A 17445-nucleotide genomic window follows, 5' to 3' on the forward strand; every position below is an offset into this window, starting at 1 on the left:
GTAGCATCTAAGGATGTGTCTCTCATGTTTGTTTTTAGGGACACGAGGGCATGTCCCTATGACCACACTGATGCTAATGTCACCTGTAATAACAGCATGATTAAGCAGGGGAAGGCAGGGTAGTTTCCTGGCAAGCCGACTCCTCTTTCCTCATGAAAGCCAAGCATTTGCTTCAGCCATTTGTCACGGTTGAGACGGACAAACGACATGGACCAAGTTCTTTCAAGATGAAAGTAGTAGATGCCATTTATTGCTACAAGTGCATTTTTATACAATTCTACCAGTTCATGTGTCCCCTCACTATTGGTTACAAGTTACAGCACTAACATCTCATTGGTTAATTTTTCCATCATCCATGTTATTCTTCTATCCCCTTCTTTCTCGCGGGTACATCTCTCCTCTCTCCGGATACTCCTTTACTCCCATCCTTCTCAAGGGTAAATCTTAATATCTCAAGGCTGATCTCTACTCTCATATTTTCTGTCAAGGATTCCACAGACCCGCTGCAGTTTCCCACAGCCATTATGTTCAACAAGGAAATAGTTGCTTATCCCATGGTTTTCAATTTTCTTGACATTTACAAACAAAAACACCTTTAGTCTTACTAACTCTCCCCCACCGATGGCACCTGATGTACAGCTTTGCTGACTGGGCATTTGACCTTCTGCTCCTTTGAAATTAAATGAAGGCTCAGAGCTTTCGTTACCAAGGCAACCCCTGCTAATATTTGTAGGCAGTTACATGCTTTGGAGGGAGCATGCAAAGCTGTGAGTCCCATAGGAGGGACACCTGTGGCTCACTCTTTTACGCTGATGTACAAAGGACCAAGGCCAACACAGGCTGAAGCTCTAACAAAGTCCTGGATAAATCTGTCTAAAACAAGAGGAGCTCAGCTGTGTGAAAGCAGCAGCAGGTTGCATATTGCTAGAGAGGATGAGAAATCGTTGCTGAACACCATGCCTTCAGAGATACTTAGCAAAAACGACATCATGACCAATATTTCTAGAGCTCAAATGAGAGCACTACTTGCAGAAACACAGAATAGGAACAGAATAGCTCTATGAGAGAGCAATAAATCTGAAGTAAGCAAATATCTCTTGGATGCGGCATATCAGGGATCCCACTGGGAGAGAAGGTTTATTGGACACAATTCCAGAGGGTAGTGTATGTGTTAGTGAGAGCATCTTTTAATTTTCCATGGAGAAAAACCAAAGGTAACATGAATAAATTACACTGAAATGACTGAGAGTGCTAGAGTGCTCAGGACTTCAAAAGAAAAAATTCCCAACTAAAGAAAGGCCAAGTTGAGCAATGCTGGAAACTCCCTGGCACAGCAAAGAGAATGAGCCTGCCCAGCACAAGTCAGAAAGCAGCTATATAAAACATTGCAGTAGGTTACAGAGGTCATGAAAACGAGGGAAGGGTAAGATTGCCATTTCTGGTGTTCAGTCCTTGCATGAACTCCATGGGCTAACATAATTCACAAAGCCAGCAGGATTTTTCTATCACTATAAAAATAAACCATTGTAGATTTGTTCTTCAATCCCATAACTGTTATTATTACAAGGAACTGTATATGAACCAGTTTATAATGAATGAAACTCAAATTCACCAGCATTTCCCATTATAAAATCCTGTTTTCAGTTGCTCACAACTTTTTCAAACTATCAAAATTGTAAAAGCAGCTTTATTTTGGCATTTTAAAATCGACAATTTCAACTTAGAGCCTTAATACCTGCATTTTCTAAGAGAAAGCTGGGCTTGGGTTTGTCAGAGAAAAATGGCACTTAAGAGTATAAAATAAGCAAACTGAAGGTGCAAGGAGAAGTTTCTAGTTCATTCAAGGTTTCATTCCTAATTCTGCAGCAGGACTTATCTACAGTTCTGCATGGGGGGGAAGGCCAGGCTTGCATGCATTCCCAAGGTAAAATGGGGCTATAATGATTTTTACTTTACAAGTTTTTTGTCTGGCTAAAACTAAATGAAATCTTTTTGGCTTCTCTCTTTATGAAGTTGTGAATCCTTACAGCTGACAAGGGTGAAACAGGCAGTGGTTTGCGAAATGCCATGTCAGCCATAGATGGACTTCCACAGTGAACACCGAGGTCCTGCTCAGGACCATGAAATTGTCCATTTGGTGGTGAACAGCTCGTCCTATCATGAAATAAAAGCTTTGTGAATTATACAGTCTTGACAATGCTACAAGCAGCAAGAAGGTCACATGAACTCCCTGAAATCTATTAGTTTGAGTGCTAGGACTGCCAGTTTGAGTGCTAGGACTGATTGTTGTTATACCCTTGTCTACCTAATTATGGCAGACATGAAATAGCACATCTCTGACAAGTCACAAACAGCAGAGACAGCTCAGAACATACACACCTTGCTGCTGTATTTGCTCAGTAACAAGACACATTGTCCTACTTCTTAAAATATAGAGTTGCCTGACTTTCCAAAATAATCACCAGCATGATCCAAACAGATAGCTCTACTCCATGCTGAAAAGTACTTCAGTCATACTGAGACCTGCCCATCCCTCTTGAAATAAAATAAGCCATCCTGGGAAGACAATGCTCTGAATAAATTCTTGCTTAGCAAATAGAGTGTTGATTAAAAAATATCAGTAAGAAAGTGGATAAACAAATGTAAATATCTGCATCTGTGTGAACTGTATCAAGACCTCAATTCAGATAAGTACATAAATATATATTTACAGAAAAGAATGTATTGTTATTCCTTATTAGAGGTTTCTGACTTCAAGGGCATCTAGAAACAACAGAACTGAACCATCCCAAGTTACTGTGAAGTTTGCTGCATGTGGGTTTTGTTGTTGTTGTTGCTCGTTTTTCAGTAGTAGCATACTTGCTCTATTCCTATAGAGTCATTTGGAGTTAAGGTAAAATGGATCTGTAATTCTAAAGTAAACTGTCAAGAAAATTTAAACTGAATTGAGCTTATCAATCCCCTGCTGCTGTTAGCAACCTTCAGTTGTGCTTTCTTTTCCTCTTGTTTCCTCTCCTTAAAGGAACACAGCCAACATCTCTTGCCACTGAGGGAAAATATTCAGTAAATGCAGTAGCCTCCAGCCCAACTAAATCCTGCTGTAAGTTCACCCCAGCAGTACACAAAGACCATCATCACTGCTCCTGGTGGACTGTTAATTGGGTTCTCTGTCTTATTATACTCTATTACAGTAGCGACAATAATCAAATGGCTCTGTACAAAGAATACATCACTGACCTACTGTATGCAGCAATTCCCGAGACATGCTTTTGTTTTTCACCACCAGCCACCATTCCCTAGAGAAAAATACACAGGATCTGTACAATCTATCAGACAGCACCTGAGAGACCAGGCTAATCCCCTCCCACGATTTTTTTTAAGATATATATATATATATATATATATATATATATATATGTATATATATATATATATATAAACCAGAGTAGATATTTCTGAGGAAGGGAGGTAGAACTGGCTAAGGAAAAGATGATGCAAAATTTAACAGTGATACCTGCATAATGGATGGTATGACTTATTAGAAATCTTTAATTGTGTTTGATCATTTGGAGCAAGTATTTTCAGACACACAGCAAACCTCCTAAAGATTTCCCTCAAGAACTGCACAGCAGAGCACAGGATCCCTCTGCCACCACAGCAGATACTCTGCTTTACAAAAGCAAGTATATTTACAATGCCAAAGCTAATTCGCAAAAACAAACGCAATATTTAAAGCATGGATACAGGCCCTAGGTTTACACATCAACAGCTACTGGTACTACTGAAAGAAAACCAGTTTTTAGCCCTTTATAACCATATGTGAATCTTTAGCATTAGGAAAGTGGCAGATTCAGCCCAAGCATCAAATGGTTTTTGAGAGGCTTACATTTCTTGTGCTTGGACTCAAAATTACTTGGCAGCATGCTGAAAACAAACAAACAAACAAGATCTTTTTCTCCTAAACACAATGCTTAGTTTAATTCCAGAGCTCTCCACAACAGAATGTTGTGGAAGCCAAATTATAAATAGGTTGAAGAAGAAATTAGACTCGTTCATCATTGGTGGATATTAATCACGATGGCCCAGCCACAGTCACCCAGTCTGGAAAACAGTACTTGGCACATTACCGAGAGCTAAAAAGAAATACATGCGGAAAAATATTTTAGTCTCACATTGTTTCATATACTTTTTTCCTGAGTTTTTCCTGAGTAGATACTTGTTGAGACAATTTACTAGGTTGGATGAATTTTTGGACTGATCTGGAAGAGCAAACAGAGTTCTTAATGCCTCTAATGTAAAAGAACTAAGGTAACTCCAGTTTTGTTTGGTTTCCCAAGTTTAAGCAGAGAAAGTGATCTGGAGTTCAGTTAAATTGTACTAACTTTTGTGATGTTTGCACTGAAAATATCTAGATATTTTACAACAGAATCCCAACAAACAGATCATCCTCATTTCAGTTATCCTGCTGTTTGTAACAGTCTTTCCTGATCTAATGAAAGCCAAAAGCGAACATGAAGACAGGTGGGGAATATAAAGAAAAATAACTATCATAAATTCATATGCAGAGCAGAAATGCTGCAAGGTTTGCAGTGAAGCAGCAAACCCAAAACTACACACATTTTTTCAGCAGTCCTTTCAGGACTTGGATCACTGTCTTTGGAAAGAGCAAAAACAGGCATCCCAGAGTCCACCTCACATTATGAAATACAGCCCCATACTCTTGTTTTTCATCTAGTTGGACAGACTGCAAAATTTCCAGCTTATCTTGAAGGTGTGAAATGTCCTGTCCATTTACCTCCAGGCAGTGCCTCATGGGGTGAGGAACAAATCCCCACAGCAAGTTTACATGGAAAATACTTTATGCCCCAAAACCAAAGCCATAAAGAACGCCAACAAACCATTTTTAAATAATTGAGTTTGACTTTTTTCGCAGTTGATTTGACTTTTCAAACAAAATTCAGACTCTCTTCAGAATTATTTTTCTTTTTTCTATGTTTCAAAGCTCACTTTCTGCTAGGAAAAGTACAGTGACAAAAGAATGGCCTGTTTCTTCTAGAGCTGTGCGTATAGCACAGACCTTCTCTACACTCAGGTGGACTTGCTCTGATTCAGCAAACAAGCAAATGAGAAACAGCCATAAGGGAACACCAGAAAAAGCACAGATTATGAAAAAAAAGGAGGCAAATATCAAGAAAATATAAGGCAAATCATCTAAAAAGCAGTGATACATCTAAAGACATTCAAGGCAAATATTAGGTGGGTTTAATGCAAGCTGGATGAGTCAGGTAAATATTCAGAAGAGTGTAGTAAGAACATCTCATGCCTTTGCTCCATGGAGGATGAAGACGACCACCCCTCGGAGCTCAAGCTTTTCTGCATCAGTTCTCAACTCAGCAAGAAAGAGGATGAAGAGTACTTGTTGACAATAATTCTGCCAAACAGAATCCAGTAAACAAGAGCAATATCAACAGAAGGCCTTGCTAAAAAGCCAAATGGCTTCTTTAATGAAGTGTCTAGAGGACAATAAAATTTACAAAGCGAAATTACAGTGGTATTAAAAAGAAAGTTGTTACGCAAATTGAAAACCAATGAAGGCGGGAAGGGCGGGGGGAGAAGGAGAGGAAATCAAAATTGCAGGGAAAAGGCCTGAATGGAAGTCACAACACACAAGCTTTATAAGAAATACAATTCATTCCCACAGTGAGTATTGCTATATTCCTCAAGAGATGAAACAGGCAGTGGCAAATCAAGCTAACCCATGTAGACAGAGATGAAGTATGTTGACTGTTTTGTTTACAAAGTTTCATCATACAGATGATCGATGAAAATTCATTACAGCATGTACACTGTAGATATGAGCCTTTAATATCATCAGATTTCAACTTTCCCTAGTTTGAAAACTTGAATTGACATATTTTTTTTCTTTTTTAATTAAAAGGAACTGATCACCCATGCAGCCTCCCAAAGAGCACTTCTATGTATATATTTCGGCAATTCTGCTTGGAAATCTCCCGGGTAAAACTAAGACAAAACCTGAGCCTTTTATTATGTTACATTAAGCAGCCCAAACCAAGACAGTAAAAGTCTTATCACAGCCACACAGCTTGTGTACAACAGAACATACAGCTTGTGCACCATAAATTGATGGGCACCATTAGAACACAATTTAAACATTCATACACCTCATTTTTTGTGATCATAAGGAATTATGTTCTTTATTGTTTACCTCAAAACTATTACTGCCATCAAGCATACTGACCCACTGTAAGACTTTGCGGAAGATATTGCTATTTACAAATCATCACTTCTCCTCCAGCCGTACATTTTTGATTGGCTTGGACCAAAGTTGTCTGATGCCATGAGGAAGCATCTCCATGTTCAGATCTCCTGTGGCAGGTTCAGCTTTGACCCAGTTTCCAGGCTGATGTGACTGGGAAGGTGAGGGAAGGACTACAGCCTCCAGAAGGACCATACTGCACCATGGGTCACTTTGGGTTTCTTCTGCTTGCTCTACCAGGGTGTCTCTTAGTGTCACTGCCGCTATTATATTTTGGTAATTGGAGACCACAAGACCTCACACTTTTATTCTTCTTGGTGGGTGATACGGGTATTTCTGGACCAGAGAAAGCAGATATCTCTTGTTTCTTTGTTGCAACAATAATAAACGAAGAGGTTAGAGGCAGAGACACAATCCCTGACATTCAGTTTGCAATATATATATAGGAACTGTCCGTTCTTCCCACATTCTCATTTATCTCCTCTACCTTAAGTTCATGCAGCAGCAAATGGATACACATCATTCAAAGTGCTAATAAATAACTGCTTTGTCTACATTTAAGTGGAAAACACCAAACCTCAGCTAGAGAAGGTTTTGGCTCAAATAGGGGTTGAAAGAGGCACCCTCTCTCCTAGCTCAACTCTCCTAAACTCTCAACCATTTCACCAAAAATTTGGGTTATAAAGAGCTATGATGATACAAACAAAACACTCACGCTGTCCCAGGTATACACCAGTGACAGGTTTCCAGCTCACTCATGTTGGGTGGCTTTGCTCTTGAATCACACAGCACTGATGGCTATAAATTAATGGAATTCTGTATCATTCAAAATAATGAGTAATTATTGCCTGGAGCTTAGAGTTAAACTGGTAACAAAGTTTAAACATTAGTCATCGACTTAATTCTGATCATTGACTTGATGGAATTCTATCATTTTCCAATACCACTTTACAAAATGTTCTTTAAACAATATCTTTGTAATATACTATAATATGAAAACATTCAAAGATGACTGGCAGCTTAAGCAGATGTGCAAACCTCAAACATCAAAAGACTGAACTAAGTGTCCAAAGATTGGGCTATTGGAAAAAAGACTGAAAGATTCCCAAGCCTCATTTTTTCTGTTTCCTGAACGACTTCTGTGGCACTTATATCTTCTGATATTTTTATCCTGATCCAAGTCAAACCTCAGAAATTCTGAAAGAAAGAGAAATAAGGCATATACTCTATCTAGCATGACATTAATAGCAAAAGCCATGGAAAAGCTACATGCTGCCCTTGACAAGAAAGTTCTGTAGACCAGAAGTAGGTCTGTAAAAGAGAAAAAACATGTACAATGTGATACACTTTCTTGGGAATCAAACTCTGAAAAGTTTTCTCACAACTGACTGTCTTGGAAGAGCAGGAGAACACAATTACCCCATTCCTCAGAGAAACTCTACCGTCAGAATGCTTCACACTCTCTATATTTGCACTTAAAGTATTAGCTGAATTCAAAGGAAACTGTCAGCAGCACCAAATGCCTTATTGCACTCCATTCCCTCGTGGCTTGCGATTAGGGTCCTACTGAGAGGTAGGTTTTCCCTTGTCCTGAGAAGGTACCACAGCTACCAAAATAACCCTAACCCAAAGAGACAGGCTGGACTTTTTGTGTGTATTTTTACCCTGTCTGACATTTATTGCCAGTAGCTACCATATCCTAGATGGAGAGAAGCCCTGTCTGCGTGCTTACTGAGCTCATGCTCTCTTTGGAAGAAGCAAAATCATTAACGATTCCTAAAATAGCTGGAGCCATTTCCAAAATAATAAGAGAACAGAACAAAGCAAGGGCAGCCAAACTGCTCTAATAAAACCAGCTTGATAAAAGGTAGACAGAAAAGCATAACACAAAATATAAAACCTCAGACTATTGCGATGGGAGTAAGGGAATGAATATAAGTTAGTTGCCTGCCCCACCTCGAGTTCTGGGTTAACTTAGACATCCCTTCTCAAAAAAACACATATGACATTCAGAGACTACCATGAAGAATAATTAGAATCTTGCAAAAATCTTACAAAGAGTTATGAAAGAAAGATGTGGGTTTACTGCTGGGTTGGGAAATGTGCACAGAATATAAAATAAGTAGTCAGCTGCTTCAAAGAAAGAAAGTGAAAAAGTAAAGAGCATATCTTCCTTAAGTAGAAATTAATTGTTGAAAAATATAAGGCAACACATTTACAGTTGCTACAAGTGCGAATATATTTATATATGGCTTGATGATACTTCATTTTACAAATCACTGTAAAATTACTCAAGAAAAACAATTTAATTCAGTGGAGAACTGAGACTTTCCACGAACAAAAAGTTTTGCATTTACAACTTCTGGAATAAAAAAGAACAAGTCAACTGTTACCAGTCTGAGGTTAAAAAAGATACTTATGAATATGCAACTTTGCATCTGAAACATCTCAGAGGCCAGGGACGATACAGGTGAAGCTGAACAGACTGTCCACCAAGTTAGCGTGCATCCCTGTATTCATCAGGGATTGATTCGAGCATGGTAACAATAAGTCAGATTAAAGGTAACTAAAGAGTAATTCCAAGTTCTCCTTTCTCTGTCTGAAGCCTTTGCACAAGCAGGCTTGGTGAACATCTTTGAAGTGTGTAATGCATTGGCAAATAGAGGGGGATCTATACCTGCAAGTCAGACATTTATGAAAGATGAAGGAAGCAGCAAAGAATTCTATCAGTGTCTCCTTTAAGAAAGTAACATTAATAAATTCCCAGAAAGTAAAATAATGCAGGGGTAAAGATAACAAACATTAGCTAGGCAAGTATAACCTGTGTTCTTCAATCAAGATCAAGATGTATTTCCCTTTCTGTGGGGAACACATCAACATGTTCTTTGTAGATGTCCAGCTCCTCATCTATTTCCATCAAATGTAGCTGAAGCTGACTCAAAAATCATCAGGGAGAAAGGAGGACAGACTACAACATCCACACACACAGTCACTGCGTGACTGCAAGTGCCAGATGCCTTGGGAAACCAAATGAGACTTCAGAAAATGGCTTCAAAAAAACCCCAGGAACTGAAGGCGCCATCTGAACTAACACATGATAAGAGTAGAGGGAGTAATGAAGGACGGAAACTTTAATGATCAAGGCTGATTATCAAGAAAAGCAAAGTGCATCTATGCAAAGCAAACAAAGACAATTAAACTCGTCCTAATTCAAAGATAGGTGGGTGCCCAAGCAATGACAAAGGAGTAAAAAAACCCCAAGAAACTGCCACCACAGAGGGGAACCCACCTGGGGAGGAGAAAGAAAGTGAAGAGGTGGCGGAGGCAAGTAATCTACACTGAAGTCTTTGTGTCCCAAACTTCCTGTGCAGTATGGACACTCAAATAGTCCAGCTGAGAGGGACTGAGGACTAATGTACTGGAACAGGCTGCCGAGAGAGGCTGTGGAGTCTCCTTCTCTGGAGACATTCAAACCCATCTGGACTGTGTGATCTGCTCTGGTGAAGCTGCTTTAGCAGGTGGGTTGGACTGGATGATCTCCAGAGGTCCCTTCCAACCCCAACCATTCTGTGAACTGGGAAGATAAAGAGAGGTAAAGATAATCAGATAAAAACACTGAAATTTAGTGATAGTAAATGTTAGTGAAGTAAATGTTGAGGAAAATAGGTGTGGTTTTGTAGCAATCAGGATTAGAAACTTAAGGACGTCAATTAACAATTGAGGAGCTGATTCTAAAGACTCAGAAGTATAATACTACCCTGCATAGTTTTCTTTTGTTTTCTGAACTGTGTCTCCTTACCATGAAATAAATTTTTTCACGGGTTTGGTAGACTACACAGACTTTGTATACAACCTACTGATAGCTACAGTATAAGGAAATTCTAAAAAAAGTCAGGATAAAGAATCAGTTCTATCACTTGAAATGCCCCCTGGGGAAGTAGAGACATACAAGTACCGAGGCTGATTTTGTATTCCAATTTATGTTTCAGAGTATCAAAGCCAAAAATCATACCACCCCCTGCTTAGATCACCTAGCTGGCACAGAACAAGATGAATTTCCTACTGATACTGTGTTTGAGGAAATTGCTCATTGCACGTTCCCTCGGACTGGATGCCAAAAGGAAATTAAAGATATATTGGCAAACTCAGCTGCTATGCAGCAACAGCATCTGAAAAATACAGCCCGTGATCTTTGCCATGTCAGGGCAACCTCTCTGCAAATGAAAGCTAAAGAATATTTGGATTGAAAGGAGTCTGGGAAAGACTCAGCTGCTGGGACAGCTGTAAGAGTCAGAACAGAATACTTGCTGAGGACCCACAAAATTGCCAGATCTATTACTCTCTTTCCTTCCAACTGCTTTGTAACAGGGAAAGAAAATGCTGCAGCTTGCTGAGAAGCAAGATTCTGTCAGCACTCAGAACTATGTTGATATTTTCCAACTTGCACCAAGGCAGAGTTTTCTGACTGCTGGTTTCATTTTGGCAGGGGAAGGAAAGGGGTTGAAGAGGAAGATTGTATTTTCTTCTGTAATCCTTCTTAAAAAGATCCCTCTGAGATACATACGACTGGACAATCGGTACACAGCTCTAAAAAATACCACCTTAAACCAGTCAGCTGTTGAGAAAGCAGCACAGCAACAAACCAATAAATTAGGCAGCCACTTAGAACAAGGACACCTCACTCCAACTGCTTTCACCTCACTGCGTTCCTCCCAGAGGCAAAGCTCACTCAGTCACACAGATATTCTGTGAGATACCTGTTCTCTAAGATCCTGAACATCCTATCGACTCATTCACATCCCACATATTCTCAATGATCAATGACAGAGCACACCACAACATCCAGGATTGATCCCACATCCAAATTGTCTGTTTTCTACATCACTCCATCCTTCCCATTGTTTCACCAACTGAGAGCCACAGACTTTCATGTGTTTCTTCTCAATACTCCTGCAAAGAACAGCAAAGCTGCTTTGGTGAAAGGGGAACACGGTCCCCAACACGTATTTGGGCTCCCTTGGATTCAGCTAGACTTACCTTTCTTTGAATTTTGCAGTCATTTGATTTTCCCTTTTAAATATTTATTTGTCCAGTGTCCATGAGCAAGTGCAATTTTCAGTATTAGCCCACATATGATTGCAGCATACCTATAAGATACTTTCAAGGCTCTGCCCATTGCAACACAGAAATCTAACAAATATTTACTCAAAGGAATCTTAGGAAACTAAGCAGGAGTTAGACATGTAGGTATTGTTATGTATACAAACATTCACCCATCTGGAGACTCACAGAACGTCCCTCACAACGAAATACATAAAAATGTGAAAAGGAGGTGGGTTTTTAATCAATCACCTTCTCCTATTATAGCCACAATACTAAATGCATTGCAATGCGCTGTCATACAGTGACACTCATATGTTGGACATGCCACTTGCAGGAACACATCACTTAGTTGACAGCAGGGTAGGGAAGCACAAGCTTTTCTTTTTATGTAAGAGCATCCCTTAAAAAACTGGAGGGACTGGCTGGAATGTGTTTAAGAAAACCCCTTTGCCTAGCCAAAAAAAAAGAAAAGGTAAAAAGGTCATTCATTTTCAGCATAAGTTAAAGATTACTGCAAGCATTGTCACAGCTCACTAACAATAGCCTCAGTCACAACAAGAATGGGTCTCAGACACAGAGGAGATGTATAAATATTCTCCATGGTTACAGATTTCAAGCATAGCCATCTGAAGAGCAAGTGCGTTCATGTCCCATTTAGTTCAATAAGAACAGAAGCATCTTCAAGAGCAAGTCACAGATCATGTCTAAATCACTGACAAAAATCCTGATTATGCTATCTGTAACAGAACGTGCTTTCCAGAAAACACAGCATGTTAATAATGAGATCAATAAGATGTAAGTGGGACAGAAAAAAGGTAAATATCAGCATGGGTGAAGCTTGGCTGAGGTAATACAGCCAGTGTAAGAAATTATGCTGTTAGGAAGGCATAGCTCAATTACAAAATGATCAGAAGTCTAGAATACATGATCTATGAGAAAAGATGCAATGAACGTTCAGTCTAAAGAGGAGTCATCTGGAAAAGGATAAGATGTATAAGTACTCAAAAATACAAAAAAAACCCCAAACCTGTCACAAAGTGAGAAAGATGTAAATGGAGAACTTGGAAGAGCAATCTCCTGCAAGTTACTAAGCAGAGACGTCACAACAGGGTCCGAAAATCCTGTGACCAAAATGGACCTGGCTGTGCTTTTGCAAGATGACAGATCACGTGTGCTTATCCTGTTCATACTCCTTCTCAGCCATCCTGCTGTCACTGCTGTTGGAGGTGGACTGCACTGTTAGACATTTGTTCTGGACCACAAGAGCAGCTCTTGCAATCCTGCATGTTCTCCATGAGCATCGTAAGTAGAAGACAGAATGATTAGGCTTAAATCTATATAAAGGAAAATTCAGGTTATTTGTGAAGAAAGAGAGAACCAAATGCTTCCCTGCCAATAAGGACAGTGGTTCTTCTAACTGACTGTTCAGAGAAAAGGCAGGATCTCCATCACAGGAAGATTTTAGAAAGAAACTCTTGCCAGAGGTGACACAAGTCCTGCCTTTGGAGACAGGAATGGACTGGATGATCATCAAGCCTTCTCTCATTTTACAATACAAGGATTTAATACTGAAAGGTTTTAAGTCTACCACCCTCCCTGTGTAACAGGTCTCTGGACTGGTTTCAGAGACCCAGGCTAGCTAGAAAACATCTGGTTGGGGTACACCTATCATGTGACAATTTTATTTCCTAAGATAGACTGCTAATTAAAATAAGGTGAGAAAGGCAGCCTACCTGAGACTGCAGCTGGGACAGTTAGTGAGCACTGAGGAAAGTAGATCTGCCAACAGGCTCCACAAACCTTCTTTGCATGATGAAAATATCTTGCAAACTGGTTGCTAGGTGCTCTGCTCCTTGACATTTACATGCTTGAACAAAAACACATCTGCTGCTTAGCAAAACGTCATAATAAATGTCATTTTTAAACATCGTCTGCTGCAGTTCTGATTAGGTCGTAAGCAAAACATGGGTATCATTCCACTTCTTAGAGGGAAGTCCTGTTAATGTGACAGCCAAATGCAGGCCACCTCTTAAAATGCTGGGGGCTGGTACAACCACTTGCAGAAAGCAAGTTCCAAAAGATTAAAAAACAATAAAAATTTGCTGGCAGTAATATCTCAATTTAAAATCTTAACCAAAATTAATGTTTTTGTAGGGAAATTCCTATATAATTCATCACATCTCCATATCGTAAGCTAGACAGAATGCGAGAGGGTTCATGCAGTCAATTACACAACCTAAAAAGAGAGTATAACCTTTAGTAGATATTAGACTGGACCTCAAAAAAGAATAAATCTGTGTTTGAGCTCTGGTTCTGACAGATGCACAGCATCTAGATTAGCAGCTTATTCTCCCTGTATGGATTTCCCAGGTATTAAAGGAGAACAATGCTACTTCAGTCTAGTTTAGTTGTTGCAGGGGCTGTCTATTGCCTTTGGTAAATGTTCTGGGGGACCGGTATATCAATATGGAGGCCAACTGGGAAACAAGCACTACTAGGTGGCTTTCCAATTGGAATCCTGTGGTTCTGCTGGACCAATAAAACTCATGACAGAATGCTGCAAAATGGTTTCCTCTTGACATCTTTACATCAGCTTTGACTGGTTAAAGACATCGCTTGCTGAGCATGTCAGGGACTCACCACCATTTTGGCTGGTGGCAGCAGTGTGAGAGTGTTCACTGCAGCACCGCTCCAGGGGGCAGCCGGACTGACAACAGGTAGTCCACATCCCACCAACTACTGCTGAGCTGCAAGAAGCTGGCAGAAGGCCAAACAAAAAAGCATGTCCTTGTTTCAACCCTGCTGCTATTATACTAATAAATCAATAGAGGGGAGAGGCTTCCAACCTCTAGACCCAAGCCAAAGTGACAGTGATCAAAAGCCTTTGCTGGGCTGGCTGTTCAGTGACAAGACACCAGGGAAGGAGTTTGAGTGGTGTGACACAGGCTCCCAGGGAGTGGATGTCAGCATTGCAAGAGAATGACAGCCTCAAAGTAACAGCCAAGGAGCAAGCAACGATTACACAATGTTATAGGAGGTCTGGGTACCTCACACATCCACGGCTTCTGCAGCATCGCTCTGAGAACAGCACACTTGGGCTAGGCTTGCAACTTTCAGCTGCTACTTCAGATACAGAGTAAGAGAGCAGAAAAGGTCTTGGCTGATCTGTCTTCTGAGACAGCAAGGTGATGCCAAGCAGCCCATCACAGTCTGACATGACAAACTCCCAAAGGCTGTTAAATAATGCATTCCACGCTAGTCCAGCTAAACTTGAATAATCAAAAATCTTCTGTGTGTCACTGGGTGCATTAAACTACCCATTAGCTGATCAGATCTGAATTTAGCAACATTGAACAAACCCAGTGCAAAGTCCAAATTTGTCACAGTACAATGGTTAAGGAAGCTGAAGAATCCTGCTACATATCAAAGTGTATGAACCTACAGCTATTGCATAGAATATAAGGCTAGAAAACTTAGGAGGGAAAAATGGTCCTGAGTAAAGTATGAACTTGGGTTAAAAGCAAAGAAAGAAAAAAATACATTTCTGTAAATTAGGGATTCTGGGAGACAGAGATGGCTACAAATTAACATAAAGCTGATGTAAATATGAAGGAACATATAAAAGTTACTTACTTGCCACTGCAGGCTTTGGGTTTTTTACTATATATCTTGCAATACTTGGTGCTTGATTTCAAGATCAAGCTCCTTGTCACATGAGACAGAGTAAGAACTTCAATTTGTTTCTTGCAAAGAAAAGCTCGAAATTTGGGCAAACCCCAAGGGTAACCTGTGAACCCAAACAAAAAGAACCATCTGTAACCTGCAGGACAGATAAAAGGAACCATAAACATTAAACTATCATGACAGACCACCAGTGTCAGGATGCTGCAGACTCCATTGGTCTTGGTACCATGCTTCTGGCTCAGATATTCTCCAGAAGCAAAGTCAATGTTACTGGTACAACACAAAAAAACAGTTTTGCCTGGTCAATGTCAAGTCCAAGGCAGAGAGACTCAAACATCTTTGATTCATCCTTCAGACACTGTGCATGGGCCCCATCCACATGCTCAAAGACAAGACGGTCTCTCTGACTTCTTGCGAAATACGTACTTCTGCAAGAGGGAAGAGTAACAATAAAATCCATTGCCCTGCTCTGCATATTCAGTGAATTTATCTTTGAAAAAGATAAATTAATTTGCTGAAGGATTCCCCATCATCTCGGGACTAAAAGAGCTCTATTCTGGTGTTAGTAAACAGGCACACCACCAGTTATTGTTAAAAGTGATGTATTTGCGCTGAAACTCTTCGGCTCGATCTGCTGTAACTAATTTAACAGTCACAGTAATGAAAACTTCCACTTCTGTCATAGTAAATAAAAAAGAAGAAATGCTGATGCTATGAGAAAAAGGTTTATCAATATACATCTGACACCACACATTTCTAAACAATACAGATACCAGCAGGCATTGAAATGCCCTAACCATGTAAATCTGTGTTAATTAGAGCTACAAATGGTTAGCAGGGGAGGTCTGTTCCACAGCATCTGATGTTAATGCATGTTTTGGGGGCTATTTTTAAAAAGCTGAAGGCAGAGTAAGATCATTTCATGAACATTTCAGTGTGCTGTTTCTCACAAAACCTACGTGATTAGTGCTGAGGGTAATTTGCGTGGAGGCGTTTAGCACCTTTGTGCTAGTATTTTTTACTACAGTTTTTCTATTAATTCAGCAGTTTGATACCCGGCTGACACACTGAGGGCTGATACAATGGAAAAGCAGATAGAAAACTATAAATAAAGACTAGCTTAGTGTGGGGGCATTTGACAGACACTGGGAGCCTACTCTACTGAGCAAGGTTGGTTTTTCTGACTGCTGTCCAGAAAAACAACAGCAGACAGCTATGTAAAAACAAGCTGAACTAAGCATACAAAAAATAAGTTAAATTTCTACAAGTTATTCAAGGCCATGTCTTTAATAACTGGATCTGAGAGGAAGGAAAAATTGAGATTCAGGATCCTACCTTACAGCATATTTTCTTCCTATAGCTTTCAAAATCCATATGAATAAGATTTAGTCAGTTATACAATTGAAGATTGATAGTTTTGTCTATGCAGTAATAGACTAGAAATCCAGTTCATGTTTAAATATTAAGAAATGTACAACCCATTTGGAAGGAGAATCCTGTGTAAATTTTTGCTGGAGTGATCCCAAAGATTTCCTTATTTATGGGGAAAGGAGGATAGGGAAATGATACTAGCTAGTATGAGATACAGAGTAACCTACAAATTAGGACTCCAACCTGAGAGAACTACATTAAAGTTCTAAATTGTACAATAGCCTTCTATGAATGAAGATCCCTTTTAAGCACTCCTCGGAGTTAATGGCAACCATATTAATCAACACGTTTTAATTCATTGTAAAGATGATTATAATAAACCTTTCAGACTCATGTCAAAATACCCTATTCAGATTAAGCCATTAAGGAGCTGAACTACACAAGAAGTTAACATTTGGATCACAGTAAAAAAAAAACACACAAAACAAACGTTCACCCCAATGCAGTTTTCTCGGAGATATTTGAAAATTACCTGTGTCATTTACAGTAAGATATATATATATATCTATATATATATATATTTTAGAAAGCTGAGCCCCGTGGAGTGCTGGTCTAGTTACCATAACAAGCATTAAGCTTGTAATGCATTACTTCACAGCCCAAAATCTCATGGAAGGTCGACACAGCCTTCATTCCACCTATTGTAGTAAAAACTGAATTAACTACTGTTGACTTTGTGGTCACATTTCTGTTTTATACTGCAGACCACACAGTTTTAGAAATTGGGAATATGTTACTCAAGTGTTTATGTTTAAAGCAAAAGCCCTTCATTCTGAAGTTAATTTAGCACACATGCTGGCAAATTCCACTCTGCACTTGCTGATGCAAGAGATCTGGCATCTCTGATTTTGTGTGAAAACAGATCTTCATAAAGCATAGAGTTCCTCAGACAGAATTCCAGAGGCAACTACCAGACTGGGTTGCAACTCCCTGACATGTGTAGAATAATG

This window comes from Columba livia, chromosome 3, assembly GCF_036013475.1.
Source record: "Columba livia isolate bColLiv1 breed racing homer chromosome 3, bColLiv1.pat.W.v2, whole genome shotgun sequence".
NCBI lineage: Eukaryota > Metazoa > Chordata > Aves > Columbiformes > Columbidae > Columba > Columba livia.